The 17612-nt window shown below is 46.7% G+C and overlaps 1 protein-coding gene across 7 annotated transcripts in view; it reads left to right on the plus strand.

Annotated features, from left to right (window-relative positions):
- The window catches only part of TBC1D5 (TBC1 domain family member 5), a 2783701-nt gene that overhangs the window by 669214 nt on the left and 2096875 nt on the right, over positions 1-17612 (plus strand). The window lies entirely within an intron of this gene.

Raw genomic sequence — 17612 nt, forward strand, 5'->3', positions numbered from 1 at the left:
GTACATTTTGTCAGCTGGTCCCGAGGCCAGCTAACAATGAACACTTGTTATTTTTTGCATTGCTGAGGCAGACTACCTAACACATTGAAATAATGTTCTTATTACAGGGTACTTGGGACTTCACAGATGGCCTCTAATAACAAAACACCACCACAACTGCTCTGTGGTCGGTTATTACGCTTCAGATGTGATGTCACAATGCTTCCTGCTTGAGCCAGCAGAGAGAATCCGAGCTGTCCCTGCAGCAATTAATTTTAGTTTGAAAAGCTTTTCAAATTCCCTGCTCGCCAGGCGTTTTCTGTGACACTTTCCAGCCCTTAATTGACAAGGAACTCTTTATAGTAGAATGGTTAATTGGTGGAGTTTCACTCACGTGAGCAAGGATCTACGTGCTATTACTTATTTTAAAGAACAACAGAAGTTTTCTTAATACATTTTATTAGACCGCTTGAACTATTTTTCTGCAACACATTAGGAGCTGCATTTTAAAATCCAAACAGATTCCATGTTGAGTGTATGGTTCGGCAAATGGAAGAACTAGTACATTATCTTATGCAAAGACGAGGTATTGCGGTGAATGACAGTCTGTGGCCATGTATTATAAGGTATAAAATACCCCCATCATACACACAACGGATAGAGCAAGTCACCTTGGAGCTCCGTGACCTTTGTACCGGAAATCTGGCTTCTGCCTTGTTTCTCTATTTGGTCACGAACTCCCCAGTGACCTGCAAAATCTTTAAGGTATGGTAGTACGTATATTATCCCATATAATATATATTGTTTTTGTATATACAGCACTTGCACCATTGATGCATAAAACAATGTGTTGTGCAAAGTATACCAGTGTTTGAAAAACATATTTACACGATTGGGTAATTTAAGATGAAACACAAGTGAAATGCATTTTCTGATCACTGCTGCAGCAGCAACAGGTCTCCATTAAGCAGATATAATGAAAGATCTGGAACATCTGGCCACATGGACAGCTTACTCCCTCATAGCCCCCGGGCTGCCTCCATACCTTTATTCTGTCGTTCACCTGGTCTCCCCCCACCCCCAGCCCTACCACAGCAAAAAGTCAGATGCCCCCCTGACCAATGCGGTGCTCGGCTGCAGTCACATAGCCAGATAACCTAGTAAAGTCCCAACAGGCAAAAAACTAAATCCGACTCTTGGCTTTTCCTAGCTGTCTTTGCATGACCTTTCTACTTGACGCTTTCTTGTGTATTCGTATTAAAGCCGAGAAAGCAACAGTATTTTACTGTGTTTTTTGCCACACAAACCGAGGAGGACCATTCTTCCGTCAACTGCAAAAAGAGCGAAGAGTTGGACTCCTCGCTTCTCTTGTTCTTTGAATATTCTGATATGCTTTCTGGACCTTGGCAGAGAACGCTGCGTCCACGAGGCACTTGCTGTTTTGGGGGTACCAGAGGCAAGCTGTGGGTTCAAACTGTTCTCTTTTCAATCACTGGAAGAATCAAGCAATCCTTACTTGATTTCTGGGATCAGGAACGAATTCAGTGTGACGCTTGATTTAGTTTTCTCCAATATTTTATAAGCACGCATAAAGTGATCAACAGGCTGAATTGTTTTTTCTCTGCTTAGCCTGATGGTAGGTGAGTCGTCCTTCCTCCTGGCGGTCAGCCTCCAGGACAGGCCTATTCTGCCATTTCCTCTCTGACTCCGCATAAGTCTGCACCAGGGCAGGTTTGCATTGCCGTGGTTACAAGTGGGAGGCAGAGGGTGGGCTAACTTCATAACAACTCAAAGCTGTGACATTCATTTGGGACCTTGACTGTGAAAATGTTGTGGGGCCTCACCCACTGAACAGGTTAGCGATTTAAAAATATGCCTTGCCTGGTTTTTATCCCAGGCTTGAAAGTTTGGGTGAATTTTATTTTTCTCAAACAAAAATATCAAGCAAAGTAAGTATGCCCCATAGCGATGGTGACCTTTGAAATCCCATTCCAACTGACCCCTTACCATGTGTTAGGATCCCGAATATGAAATTATTAAAGCGAGGCAAGTTATGGACTGAAATTCATGATCAAAGGGCACATAAATGTTGTTGTCTTTGATCTACTTTGGTGATGATGAAGTTAATTGCTTTCTATTTTCCTGTGGATTCAGGTTTGGCCAGCTCCTTGCAGATTTTGAAGAGTTCAGCTGTATTGTTAGAGGCCCCAGAGACGTGGGATTGGATGTGGGCTCTCTTCTTGGACAGGACAGAGTCTCTATTGCCTTTGGAGCAGGTGGCAGGCCAGTTTGTCAGAGGATGCGCTCGATGCCCCCCACTTCTTCTCAGCCACCCTACACTTATTTTTCATGGTGGCGAGGTCAGAGTCATACCAAGAGTTGCACTTGGAGGTAGGCTTCAGGCAGATCCTTATGGCAGAGGCAAGGACATCCAGAGTGTTGGAGATAGAATGACGCAGGTTAGAGAGGGCTGTGCCAGAGTGTGAGTCAGCCGTAGGCATTGGTGGAGGAGAGAAAGTAGTGGCAAAGGCCTCCAGTGATGCACGCTTCATGGGCCGGATGACCGAGAAGGTGATTGGGTCGGCTTCACCTGGGGGGGACAGAGAGGTTCAGGTGGGAGAAGAGCAGAAATTGGTCAGTCCAGGAGAAAGGCGTGGTGAGAGGTTCAGAGAGGAGGATGTCTGAGTAGATGAGAACATTGGAGGTGTGCCTTGCAGAGTGTGGCAGTGTGTGTCGGGCCAGAGTAGTAGGAGAGTATTGCAGAGATTGTGAAGAGCCCCGAGGAGGGATTTGAAGCATCCAGGTGGATGTTGAGCTCTCCGCAGAGGAAAAGTTGAGAGGTAGAGGCAAGGAGAGAAGAGGAGAGGTCAGCCCACTCGGAGAGGAAGAGCGCGACCTGGCCAGGTGGCCTGTAGATGGTCATTATGATGAGCTTCAGGGGTGGATTAACAAAATCTGAGGTTAGTACCGATGGATGGATGGCGGGAGGGATAGTAGATGGGCATTGTTCAGAGCGGCAGACTGGAGGACAGAGATATGCTTGGAGAGTGAACCGAGTGAAGACCTTCTGCAAGGCCCCTGGCTTGAGCTGCCATGTAGAGGAGTAAGTTAGGTTTGCATCCAGAAGATTCTCTTCGTGTAGTGTGCTTTGGAGGTTCCATCGTTTGTTCATTTGATGTGATTGGTAGTTTCTTCATGAGATCATATATTTGAAGTGCACGCAATCCTTGCATGCACACTCCTTCTGGAAATCATCCGAACGTAATGCTTTTTTCTGAATGCAGTCATTCCACTTTTGTACAAATCCCTTTTGGGACTTGATAGTATCAAATGTGTGACAGCTGTGTGTGTACAGTGTTAAACTATTGTGTACACAGACACGTGCATTACTAAATAACATGCCCAGACTCCTTCTGCATGCACCACGGCCTATCCCGTGTGTGTGCATGCAAGTGTATTGCAGCAATTCTGTAGTGTAAGGATGTGAAAAGCAACTTGGGAATACTCTGAAGGCGTTTCTTGTCGACACATTGTGGATTGGGGGGGACTTTCAGCTCCACGAATCAGGATCCGTATCGCTCTGTATTCTTTGGAGGGGGAAAATAAATTCCGGAAGTCTCGTGGCTTGTGCGTCATTGCTCGGCCCTACTTCGGGGGGCATGGTGCTGTTTACCTTTTAGAGTCTATTTGGGGAGGATAACACTGTAGCATTTGAGACGGGAGAGAGTTTGTGTGTGGGGGTGGAGGGGGGCTAGGAATAATATTTGTATGAATTTTAGTCATGTCACAAGTATTGCTGACGTATTTGCAAGGATCTTGCATGCGGGCGGTGAGAAGTGCTTTCACCAGTTGCGATTTCCAATGTGAATTGTTATCGCGATAACTGATCGCAGGTAAACAATTCAAGGTACAAGCTGCTAGCCAGCCATAAAAAAAAAATCACATGCCCCCTAATTTCTGCACATACCATGCCTTGCTCGCAAGAGTAATTTATCACTAGCCAATGGCAATGGTTCTGCACCCTGACTGAAGGTATTATGTTTTCACGAGAACCTGCCGCGTGTCTCAGCCCCGGCCTATCAGAAAATGGCTGCAGAACATAGCCAGTGGGATGCAGACATGTGATGGGGGTAGCTTAGACACACAATGATAACTATGTGTATGGAGTCCGTGACATGAACAGAAAATACACTTTAGTACTGCTGGTGTTATGAGATGTACAGCATAGCATAGCACAACCCATGAGGTGCAGTGACGTCACTTTAGTGGGCGTGTCCTTAAGGAGACTGTGTAACGCAGCAAAAGCCCAGCAATACCTCCCTCTGATGGCCACACAGATGGCACGACTGGTGACCTCATATGCCGTCAATGATCACATCACTGGAAACTCGAGCACACATATGGGATTACCAAAGAGATTCACGTCTGAAAGATGCAACAATGTGACCATTTCAAGAATTCACTGCAACACCTAAACCAAGCCGAGGGTACAGTGCCGCATGCCATATTTTAATTCACAGCACATCTTGTGGCCTCTTCACTCCCTTAGCGGGTCTGGGGGCCAGTGGTAACAATGCCTGTCTCCAGGACCCTGCAAGGCACCAAGCGAAGCCACTGGGCCCACCCCGCGGCCAGGCCCAAAGCAGATTTACTATAACGTATCACTCGGCCACTGGCCACAGTGCCCAGGTCATGACTTTCTGCCATGCCACCTCCTTGCCAAGCTGCCCAAGTAGCCACTGGGCTTAGTCGCTTATCGGGCCCAGTGCCACATTATAGCCAGAGCAGATCCTCGGGTATATTGCATGCGTTAGCATGCTCTGCACATACACCTATAGAATGTTTATCATATGTTTGAAACAGACCAAGAGAATGCCTTACTCTGATGGGTAGTTTAGAGTGACACAAATGGGATATAATTCAAAACACTAGACACCACTCACCGCCAAGATTCCTAAGCATGCGTCTTTCCTAATCGCGAGAAGACACACATGCATACAATAAAATATTATCCCAAGCCCGGCACAAACTCGCACTTCCCACATTCACCAAGAAGGCGAACACCTGTTTGCCCCATCCGAATTTGACTTTAAGCAAGTTCTTATTTCCCATGACGCACTTGCAAGTACATCGCTAATACTGGAGAAAAGATGAAAGCAACTGGAAAGCAATGAAGATCCCAGCCCACCGCAAACCTCCCAATTGCTACTGTTTCCTGGCACCCGCCCTAAAGGCAAACATCCCCGGAACCCTCTGCGACATCATTTTAAGCTGCCTGAAATGTTATATTCACGAAAGGAATCTCGCGAGAACTCCTTGCATTGCTGAAATAAACGGTAGCTTCCCTCTTCTGAAAACATCACTTTGCAGTTGCATCACGGGAGATATAAAAGGTTTTGGTGGCGGGGCAGCCCAACCAACACATGATTTACAACAAAAAAACCCGAAGGATTTCCAAAACAACCAAAGGCACATCTGCACCGTGTCTTAGTGCTCCTAAAAAAAAAAAAAAAAAATGTAAGCGAATACGTCGAGTGGTTTGCGCTGTGCACCTGTTTAATGACATTTTCCTATTGGAAAGTAAAAGCAAATTCTTTTGTTGTAAAGAAAAAAAAAACATTTTTCAGGGTCATGGCTTGGGAACTGTAAGCGGATTCAATTCAACACTACAGCTAAATCAATGCCTAGTCTGGGATGCTGAGGGAAACCCTTATTGATATATTTTTATGTCTAGTTCGTTTACTCTGGATGATAACCTTATATACCACCCCTCTCTTAGAATCCCCCTGACCCCACTGAGCCAAGAAGTAGGTTTGTTTTGCAAATTAAAAGGTTTATTTGAAAATTAAACAATATATATCTATCACACTTTTATAGTAAATTAATATTTGATAGCACACTTGTGAGGATGATAGTGATCAACAATGGATAATGTTACAGTGGTACACTCTTTCTGATGGCTTAGAAGTGATACAGAGAGGATAAAGTAGCTGAGAATGCTTTTATGGCTTCAAGGACAATGTAATGATGAATGAAAATGCAGTACAGGAAATAAACTTGATATGACTTCAACAAAAGACAATGTAATCACTTTTCTTTGACAATTCACCCATCCGCCCCTTTATGCAAGGTAAAGAGATGGAAGGAAAGCACACAGTACTCAGGAATGCAATCAAATATAATTCAGTTCCTCCCTAGCAAGCTTAGAGGAAAACAGGTAGGAGTTTTAAACACAGGCAATATACTTTGATGTGATATGCAAAGAAGTGAGAAATATGCTAAAATGATTTTAATTTCCTCTAGAGGTTCAGGGTGGGTGACAGCTACTTTGTATTAGTTCAGGATCACTTTAGCAATGCTCTATGAATAATTGTCAGGTTGCAAACGAATTTCAGCAAAGGAAAGCAAGGACAAATCTTTTTACACGTGGCTGAAATTAAGCAAAATGTCAAATCGCGGCAAATTTAGTCGCGTGCGTCGAGCGCAATTAAGGAGGGAGTATGAGGAGTAGCAAGTCGGTTCTAGGCTCGTTGGAAAGCTTTGAATCTTAGCTTTAAGATGGCAGTAAAAAGCTCCTAGCACAAACGGTTCCGGAGATACGGCCAATTTAGTAAAGGTAGTTTTTCGGATTTGAAATTTTAAAGCTCAGAATGACAGATGACAGTTTCAGTTTTAAAGATGACAGAATGACCCGATTCTAGGAGGCAGGTCTAATAGGCTAAAATAGTTTGGATTAGATTATTTTAAAATAAGAGATTGGGTTTTTCACAGTCCTGACTGGGTACTCACACTATGAACTTAGACAGGAATGCGGCTTCATCACCAATCGGGTCAGGATTGGCTGGACTTCTGCTAGCGGTTCTTCACAGCGGTCTGGTCTCTGGTTCTGCTCTCAGCACTGCACAGTTCTGGTCTCTCTGGATCTCTGAAGATTGATGGATTTGAAGTCTGGAGTCTCCCGGCAAAGCGTCCCGCAAGAAAGTGGAAAGTGAATGTCCCTACCTGGGTTCCAGTGGCTCTTTTTATGTGTTTTGAAAATGGGTGTGTGCCTGGGCCTAGCTAAGCCTGCCCCTCTCACTTATCATTGGCCAAGCTTTCCTCTCTCCCTTGATTGGGGGAAAGAAATGGAGTGTCAGAGTGATGCTGTAGGTTTTATGGTCAGAGGAACCTCCCCTTGTCAAATTGCACACAAATCTATTTCTGACCCAAATACATATTTATCTATGTACCCTTTTTCTAATATTATAGGTCCAGTTAACATATTTTCTGTAGCACCAAAACATCCGATCCTTGTCTTTGTACGATGTCGTGTCCACTTATGACAGAATTCTCCCCTTTTCATCCAGATAACGACCTCTAAACCTTTCCAGATTTTACACAAATGTGCACCAGGGATATGGGTTTCAGATGATAAAGTGTCAGATATTTAACATGCATAGATTTGGAGTAACAACCTTTTTTCCCGCTACTATCCCCAAGAACATACCACAGGGTCCTAACACCTCTTAAAATGTGCACAGAAAAATCACAAGAATGATGATGTTATTTATATAATTTTGACAAGTCCGCACTGTGAATTATCCATCTTTTTAAAATCATGCTCTGGCCCCAAAGGGGTGTGGTTTTCCAAAGCACATGGTGGAATTTCTGGTTTATCCACTTCCCCCAAGCTCAGCTTGCTCTCACAGGCACTGCCCCTCCCAGTTTCTCCCAAGAGGAAGCAATTTACGACCCCCCTAATATAACATTTGCCTGAGCCAGGGGCAGTGCTTTGTGTAGTTTCCTGTAGTCCCCAGGTGCCACTCCCCTAATTCAATCAGAGAAGTGTCATCTCCTTTTGGCAGGGGCAGCAGGATGCAGCCAGGCCTGGGAACACAGCTGCTGAATTCCCTCTCCTGTCGGGGGTAGTTGTCAGGCAGAATCCACTCTCTTCCAGCCAGGCTTCAGCTAAATGTCACTTTAGTTCCCAGTTTTCTACATTCAAATCACACTGACCATTTTTACACATGCAGCTACAACGCTGATTCTAAGTTCAAAACTATGACATTTCAACAGTTGCAAACTATGTTACACTCAAAAGTAGGTTACTCATTTATTTTAAACATTTCGATTTTAGTGGCTTTCTGTCCATTTAACTTAAGCTGCTGACATCCACAGCTCAGCCAGTTTTGTTATAAACATTGTTTTGGGCTCTTCATCTTTCCAGATTTATTATGCACGCAAGAATACATTCTGCCAAATGTCTGCTGGTGTTCATTGAGATTTTTGAATATCTTGTGATGTTTAAAATAGGCATTTTGAGCTTGCATTCAGGGAAACAAAGGTGATTTTAAAGCGCTATTTTTTTTTTTAGCCAACCGGCACTGCTGTTTTTCCTTTGGCACTCATTTCACTCATGGCACTCCTGGCCCATCATGCTTGCACTGGTGGGTGGCAGGTCAGGGGACCACTTTGCTGTGCGCAAAACTGCACGGTTCTCTAGGATTCTGGCGCAAATGTGGGCTTTTCCGCCCTCTTGGATTTCCTAAGCCCACAGCACCAAATGTTGCAGCTTAATAGTCCAAACGTGGGTCAGGACACCCAACAAGCACCCCCCCCGCCCGACTGCACTTTGATTTCTAGTCGAGGGGGAGTCTGGTGCAAAGGATGTTTTGATCCATGTGCTGGTATGTCCGCATCATCTTCTTCCAATTCCGTAGATGGCACAGTTCAGCATCTTTTCCTCCATCCGGTTGGATCGATCGAGTCTCCTCGCCTGTCCTGATGGGAATATTGGGTGGTACGCCGGGCCCCTCGGATCTTTGCTCCCGGTCTCCGGGTCGTTCTCCTTGGTCAGTCTCCGTGGTTTCATCTATCCTAGGATGATAAAGCAAAAGCGGCAATACTTATTCGTAGACATTTCTCCACCACTATTAATGGTGTGGTGAACACATACATTTTATACATCCGGTTACATTTTTCAGTCTCGTTTTAAAAACAAGATATAACAGGAAACATTTTCCTACCAGAATCATGATATTTTAGAGACCATCTATGGGATATTTTAGGGTTGGAACTGAATTACTCTGGTAGTGGCCACCTCTGGGATTCCAGAGGATTCCTTCAGTTGTTGCAGAGTGTGCCTGGGATGGCAACACTTAAGCTGATTAATATGGACTCACTTGTCTTCCCCTTCCGCCAGACTACCTTTGGGGATGCGGATCTTATAGGCTACAGGGGAGATTTTGTCTATAATTTCAAACGGTCCCTTCCACGTAGGCAAACATTTTCGCTGTTTGGCCTGGTTTCTTTGGAAATTGTATAGATAGACCCGGTCTCCTACAGTATATTCCTTCCTGGTGGTCTTCAGGTCGTAGTGGGTTTTCATGCTATCAGCTGATATTTCTAGATTCCGCTGAGTATAGGCAAAAGCATGCTGAAGGTGTTTCCTTAAATTCTCCACATACTCGTGAGTTGTGGAGGCATTTATCAGTGTCTGCTCTTGGGTCCTGTAGAGCAAATGCTGGGGAAGCACCATCTTGCGTCCGGTCATCAACTCAAATTGTGACATTTTAGTTGCAGATGAAGGGGTAGATCTGATGGCCATTAGGACCAGAGGTAATCGGATATCCCAACTTGGCCCAGAATCTGCCACAAAATTTTTTAAGATGCAATATGTAACTTCCTTTTGACCCCCAGTATCTCCCACATCTTTGTCATTACCTCGCTGGTGAAATGGCTACCTCTGTCTGACTGAATCCTTTGAGGTAGACCAAAACGGGAAAAGATGTGGTTAATCATCAGGGCAGCTGCTGTTTCTGCCTTGCAGTTTGGGGCCGGGAGACATTCCACCCACTTGGTAAACAAGCATGTAACGGTCAACATGTACTTGTTTCCTCTAGACGAGCGAATTACAGGGCCTACAAAGTCAATTTGTAAATCTGACCATGGCAGTGTCATCCCCCTCTTTTGGAGAGGCGCACGGTATGTGAGGGATGATGGCTGAAATTGTGTACACACAAGACACCCCTTCAATTATTGGTCGAAGTCCTGCCCCATGTGTGGCCAGTATGCAACCTCTCAAGATTTCCAGTGTTGTGTGAAACCCCCTATGACCGGCGGTGGCTTAACATCAGGCTTCGGAATGAGGTAGGGACCACCCACTGATCATGGCCAGCTTGGGATTTCCTTACCAACAAACCGTCTTGGATTCGGAACCTTCTTGGACATTTCATCAACACTCTTAGGTCCTCTTTGCCAATCTAATCGGTATCCGTCAGGGGAAAGTTCTCAGGGTCCTCAATGTGTTGGTAAAACTTACCAATTATTGGATCCCCCTTCTGAGCTGTAATCAAATCAGCATCAGGGGTCTCCTTACTCCATTGTGCAGTTGAAAGATCATTGTGAGCATTTGTCTGGGATCTAGTGATAGCGGTGACCTGGTTTTCCCCCAACAGGGACTCTATTTCTATTAGATCCCCTTGGATGGCCCAGGTTTTGGCCAGCTGATCAGCTAAGTCATTTCCAGTTTTGTCTGGTCCCTCTACTTTGGAATGACCCTTGATCTTTTTCCAGTAGATGGTCATCCCATTCGAGGTGACCAGATCATCAATGTTTTGGATTAACTTCCCATGTTTCAAAGGTTTGTTATTAGCACATAGCATGCCTCTGGTTTTCCAGTTAAACAGGTGCTCCACGAACCCGTTCCGTACATAATCCGAATCTGTGATTATGACCAGTTCGTGGAGTTGATGTTGGACAGCAGTGAGGATGGCCTGATGCACAGCCTTCAACACTGCCACCTGACTACTTCGGGGACCAATTTTGTACCCAGCGGAGGGTTCTGGAAACTCCTTCACCCATGCATTCCCTACGACGGCCACCAGTTCTTTCTCCCCGTTGTTGTCAACATGGTACGAGCATCCATCCACATAGACAGTGGGCATTCCCTCACACTTGTCTTCTTCAAAGACTTTGTGTGGGGAATTAAGGTATGCCTCCATGTTGTCCTTGATTTTTAGACTTTCGTCCTCGAGACAGTTTTCTCTGGCACAATCATGCAAGTCAGCCAGACCTTGCGCGAGGGGACTCTTCTTGTTTTGGCCATATCTGACTTCCACAGGAAAGCCTTGCATTGACAGAATCCAGGAAGTAATTCGGGAATTACTCACATTTCCAGCCCGGATTCTGTCACTTTGGAGGTATTGCAGAGGCTGGTGTGGAGTCTCCACTATGATGTGTTCCCCCTGGATAAACGGGCGGTAATTCTTCAATGCCCACACCGTTGCCAGGAGTGTCTTCTCACAATCGTTGAATTTTATCTCCACAGAGGATAAAGTTTTGCTCGCATAGGAGATTACTTTATTGACCTTGTCATGCTTTTGGTATAATACTGCCATCAAGCACGTATTGGAGAACCCTGTCTCCAGGAAGAACTTCTTGTTTCTGACAGGGTAAGCTAGGAAAGGCACTTGTGAGAGGCTTCTTTTGAGTTGTCTTACTGCCTCGGATTGTTCTGGACCCCATTCCCACTTGACCCCCCCTTTAAGAGATGAATCAGGGGTCTAGGGATCTCTGCGTAGCCCTCAATGAACTTTCTACTGTAATTAGTCAGTCCAAGGAGGCTCCTTGGTTCCAGCAGAGTTGTGGGATCCTTCAGTTTCTGGAGTGCTTCCACTTTTTTCTTGGGGACAGAGACCCTGAGGAGTAAACTCATGCCCCAAGAAATTAACACGGGTTCTACACCACTGGGCTTTCTGAAAGGAAAGTTTTGCTCCGGCGGCCCTCAACTGGGTCAGAACATAACGGTACTCCGCTATGTGTTCTTCCACCGATCAACTTTTGATGAGGACATTATCTACATAAGCCAGGTTACCCCTCGCACCCAGGTCGGGCATGGCCTTATGTAGGAAAATGTTGAATTCATTGCCGGAGTTGAGGTATCCGAAAGGAGTTCGTGTCATGTGTACTGCTGGCCCCCAAAGGTAAAAGCCAGTTTGTATTGGTCCTCCCTACTGACAGGCACGGTCCAGTATCCATTGGTCAGGTCTATTGCAGTGAATACCCGTGACCCCTGGATCTGGGCCAGCCCTTGGTCAATGTAGGGCAGAGGCCATCGGGAAGTTTGGACCCGTTTGTTGAGCTCCCTAAGGTCGGCGCAGAGTCTCCACTGGCCGTTTGGCTTCAATATTCCCAGCACCGGATTATTGAAAGTGCTGTGGACTGGACGGATTATTCCCCGGGACTCAAGGTTCTTAATTATTTCAGTAAGGGACTCCATGGATGCGAGAGGCAAACGATATTGCTTCACAAACACTGGAGTCATGCCCGGGTCCGTGGGAATTGTTGTTGTGTGGATGTCGGTGCGACCACAGTCATGAGTCTACCGCAAAGAGATCTTGGAAATCCAAGAAAACTTGTTTCAACTTTTGCTTCTGTTCCAGAGTCACGCAGGCATCAGCTAGGTTGACTCTCTCTTCCACCATCTGCCTGAAGCCTGGGAAGACTTCTGGTTTTGCTATCTCAGCGGCCTCCTCCAGCTGGGTGGAGAAGTCCCTGGTCAGAGTGCTGATTTGGACTGGAGGCTTCAGGTGGGAAAGGCAGCCCTCATGGACCTGGAAAATCACCTCATCCCTCCTGAAGTCACAAGTCACATCTTCCTTACCATAAGGGCAAGAAGTGTACACCAGGAAGTTCCCCCCATGCCAGGTGAAAATCCTGTCTGGTGTTGTATTGTCATCACTGTCACTGTCAAAACAGTCCTTGGGGATTGGTCCTAACAGTTAATTTCCTAAATCAATGGAGAAATGTCGGTCATCAACCGCCATTCCAATAATGGTGCCTGCAGCTAGAGTAATACTCTTTCAGTCGCTGTTATCCACCTCGATTGGAATGGTGTCATGTTCTATGTTGACTAATGGTGTTGGGTTTACCCCTAAACCTTGCTGTTGGAGAGCATTTAGATGAATATAAGCATCAGGGTTTTTCAATTTTTGTCCTCTTAACTTTCACTTCCAGGGAGAATTGTCGGGTCCCTTCTGGGATGGTGACTTCCTCTTTACTCTGAATTTCAACTGCATAAGGTAGCAATTGAGCTGACCTAAATGCTTTTTCTGGATCACCAAAGCCCATGGGATTATCCGCTAATCGGGACCAAGCTTTGAAGTTTATTAGGTCCAAACTAATGGCAAAGTGATTGAGAATGTCACTGCCTAAGTAAAAGGCGGCAGTGACGTCTCGCACGACCCAACAATTATGGACTATGCTCTTGTTGCCAATGGAGATTTTGAGCATACACCTGCTTGGCAGGAGATGTTTGGAATTGGGTGCTTCCAGGTCCATTTCCCATTTGTCTATCAGTTTGAATGTGGGAATGGCTGGATCTTTTGGGAGTTGGCGGAACATGGCTTCGCTGGTGAAGCTCTTACCATTGTTCACACACACTCGAGCGAGAACAGAGTCCTTCCCATCATTTAACTGAACAGGGATGAACAACTGCTCTCCAATTTGATGAATATCAGCCAGGTTCTGAGTTCATTTCACATCTTTCTGGACTATAGGAGTGGGAGTGTCTGATTGTGGATTGGTAAAGAATTTCAGAGTGTTTCCTTCCAGTGTGGAATACCACCTTAAACTGGAAGGAAGGTTGATTTTTAGAAATAGAGAGGACCCCCCATCACCAGTCTGTTGTCCTACTGCTATTACTGTCACGTCTGGAATCTGGTTGTTCTGGAAGTGAAATTCTACTTGGTCAGATTTTGGTTCAACCATGTGGCAGGTGCCGTTTAAACTAACATGGTTGACACTGTTTTAATTTTATTGGTCGGCTAGTCTGGGTCCAGAGGACCTTGTTTACGCAATCTATTAGGGGTGACAGCCTTCTCAGGAGGTAATTCCCTAGTAAATAAGGGGTGCCCTCTGGAGTCACTACTATGACCGGGTGTTTCACCTTGTGTCGCCCAATTTTGATGTCCAAATCTGCAGTCCCCTCAACGGGAATTTCCTTCCCGTCAAAGTTCTGCAGTTGTCCAGGAAGAGAGGTGAGAGGAATTTGGTAATTCTCCCCCCTTCCTGCATTTAGTTCATCAAAGGCCCTTTTGGACAGAAGGGTAGCTTGGGATCCAGTGTCCACCAGTGCCAAAATTGTACCCGGCCCCTGTACTTGTACCGGGGCATAGTATCTCCCCTCTTTCTCCTCAAGGGGGCCCAGATAATGTACATTTTTGGACAACTGGTGGGCTAATTTTCTGGTTTTGGACATTGCTAGCGAAGAGATTTGGGCAGAAGTCTGTGGAGAGCCTGGGGAATCTGAAAGAAAAAGTTGCCAACTGGAAATGGTTTCGGGTTCTGGACTGCCCCTCCCTTTTTGGAGGCAGTCATCAGGATAGGTTTGACCCATGGGATTTTGGTATTGTTGGTTCTTGGATGGAATGATTGACGGCGACAGCTCAATCCCCACATCTACCCAGTCTGTTGATTCGGTTTTAGGATCCCCTGGTTCCGGTTCTGGACCGCCTCTGCCTTTTGGGAGGCAGTCACCAGGATGGGTTTGAACCAGGGGTTTTTGGTTTTGTTTGTTCTGGGATAGGATGATGGGCGGCGACAGCTCAATCCCCACATCCACCCAGTCTGGATTGGAATCTCTTGGGACCCATTTTTCCTTGGGAGGAGTTCCCCCATCTCTGAAGGAGTAGATCCTTTTACCAGGATCCTCTGAGGATCCCTCTCCCTCAAATTGGAAGACCTGTACCTCCTCCACAAAGTGGGTCTGTTTGGGTCCTTTGTTTCTCCTACCCCCCCTCTGCTCCTTGGGAGGCAGGCTTTCAGGGGCAGGAGATTTTGTTTCCGGTTCCTGGTTTTCCATGGGCTGTTTACAAGTTGGGAAGGAAGCTTCCTCCAAGGCTTTATACCCCCCTTCCCCTTGTGCCTCCTCCCTGGGAACCGGTGGGTTATCGGGGTGCTGTCCCCGTCATTGTTCTGGAGCACCAGGCCCAGAGTTTGGGGCATTCTGCGGTGGCATGCTAATCTGAGGGTTCTGTTGAGCCCTCAGTATGTGACCCAGATCCTGTGCCATATTTTGGACCTGGCGCTCAAGTTGTGAAACCCGCTCAGACTGATACAGGGCTCTATTTTCTCCCCTAGGCTGATCCCGGGAAGGGTAGCTATCCCTTCTCTGGTAATACCCCGGATTGGGAAGATTTGGGTACCCCTCCACCCTTGGCCTCCCCTCTCCCGGATTAGGTTGTCTGGGCTCAGGGAATTGGAAAGAAGGATGGATGGTTTTGGGGTTGGAAATTGGGTGGATACCAGGGGAAAAAGTTCTGCCCAGGATTTGGTGAATTTCTTCTCTCCTGGGGGAAGTTAGGAGGGAGGTTCCCCGGGTTAGGCGCTTGGCTGGATTCCCCCCCTTGGGCTGGAGGAGTCCACACATAACCCAGGATGGGTCGGTTTCCCTTGTAGCGGGGACTTACATAATCAGGGGAGCGAGGGACCCCATTTGTGGGACTACCTCCTCGACTCCCTGTCTGTGACTGGCCTGGGGGCCTTCTGGGCTGTGAATTATTTGGCGCAGGCAGGGTTTTAGGCCCCCCCATCTCCAAATCTAAAACGGGGGCTACCTTTACCTCCGCCACCTTGGCAGCAACAGGGGTGCTGTTGGTTTTGGGGTTTTTCTGTGCATTACTTTTATTTTCTATAGGCTTCTGCACCTCATAGATCCGGGTGGCTTGCTCAATGACCCAGTCTAAAGATCTTTTCTCGTGAACATCTCTCACGAGCTGGGTTATTATGTACTTGGGAAGAGCATGGAAAAATGTGTTGATGAATTCTCTGCTGTCCGTGCGCACCCTTCTGGTGGTCTGCGCAAAGGCACGCTTCAATTCTTGCACGAATTCTTGTGGGGCCTGATCCTCCCCACATTGCAAATTGTAGGCTGCCTTGCGAGCCTCTTGGGGATTTCTATGTACAGAAAAATGTTTCAAGATGGCCGCCCTATATGTGGACCATCTTGAATGGTTTTGGTCCTCCAGCCCCGCAAAGAAACTGGAGTATTCAGGGGAGAATGTCCATTTGACGTACTGGATGCAGCTACTGCTGTCCTTCAAATGGAAAGTCTCGATCATTTGCTCATAGAGCTCCAAGTGTTCCCAAACAGGATACTTGGCGTTCTTAGGATAAGGCGTGATGACACTCCTGATTGCCTTAATCTGTGTTAAGGGGTCCTTAAGCAAGGCCCTTTTCACCTTATTGGCTTTTTTGGTTCGGGCAACCCTGGTCCATTCATCCTCTGATTCAGAAGCACTGCTCCCAGAGGTGTCAGTTTCATCTTCCAGGTTTTCCTGGATTCTGCAAGCCTGGGAATAGCTGGCAGAATGTGGGGACCTGGCCCCTGTGTCCTGTGACGCTCAGAGGAGTCTTCAGATCCCTCCTTGCTACCAGGATTTGATGGGTACCCCCCCCCACTGACCTAACTGGGCAGAGGTCTTCAGGATGCCCTTAGTAGGCCTACTCTCCTGGGGTTCCCCACTAAATTGCACTGTACTTAGGTGCCCATGCCTGGATGCCCACCCATCCATTCCTGGGTGGTACTGGCCTATGAGCCCCATACTTTTGGCTGGATAGTAATCTGCCATTCCTGTGGCCCTGTGCTCATGTGCGCCAGGGGACATGGGGGTGGCAGAGTCCAGGGACTGAGAGAGATGAAAGCCTCTGGTACTAGGGCTTCTGAGGTTATGCTCAGTTGTTTCCCGTTCCCAGCAAACTTCATCTGTGTCAGCCCCTGCTCCCTATTGCAATGCAAGAGCCTGCGCTTTCAGTTCCTCAGTTAAGGCCTTACTAGACTCGATCAGTCTCTCCTGCATGGCTACCTGTTGCTGGAGCCTATCATTGTGCTGACAGAGAGCCTCATTTTCTCTCTGTGCCTCCTGATTGGTCCTGGAGTAATGGGCCAGTCTCTGCTGCAGGAGGGTTACCTCCTGAGTCCCATCCCTACTGGCCTGCTCCTTTCTTGCCAGAGCCTCCTCCATCCTCCTGGTGTGATCTAGCAAGCCCTGATGCTCTTTTTAGAGGTCACCCAGCCCTTGGAGGGCCAAGTGATTTTCTTCAATTTTTCTTTTTAAATGGCAGACTTCCTGGCCTAAGGTGTCCCTTTCCTGACCAAGAGCCTGCATTTGTGACGCCAGGTTGTCCCTCTGCCTTTGAAAGGCACCAGCTTTCTGGCGTTCTTCATCAAACTCTGCCTGGGTATCCAGGTCTTTCAAAATCAATTTATTGCTTTCCTCTTTCTCTCTGTCTAGTTGGATTTGCAGGGTGGCTACCTGCTCTGTGCATGCCCTGTTGAAATTGATCTGTTGCTCCAGCTTTTTCTGGCTCTGCAGTAAGGAGTCCAAACTGTCTTGGTGCTCCTTCTGCAAAGCCAGAATTCTGGTATCCGGATCTGTCTTTTCCTGTTGCAGTATACCTGTGTCCTCTTTTATTTTAATGATATGCTGCCTACTATCATTTTCTGACTCCTGGCTCCTCTGCACAGAAGAGACCAGGTCAGATTGGGCCTTCTCTAATGCCAACAGTTGCCTACTTGCCAGATCTTGGCCTTCAGCACATTTGTCCTGCATGGCTCCCATATATAGATACAAATATGCCGCTATCCTAACCAT

The sequence above is a fragment of the Ambystoma mexicanum genome, chromosome 2q (assembly GCF_040938575.1).
Source record: "Ambystoma mexicanum isolate Mex_15411 chromosome 2q, UKY_AmexF1_1, whole genome shotgun sequence".
NCBI lineage: Eukaryota > Metazoa > Chordata > Amphibia > Caudata > Ambystomatidae > Ambystoma > Ambystoma mexicanum.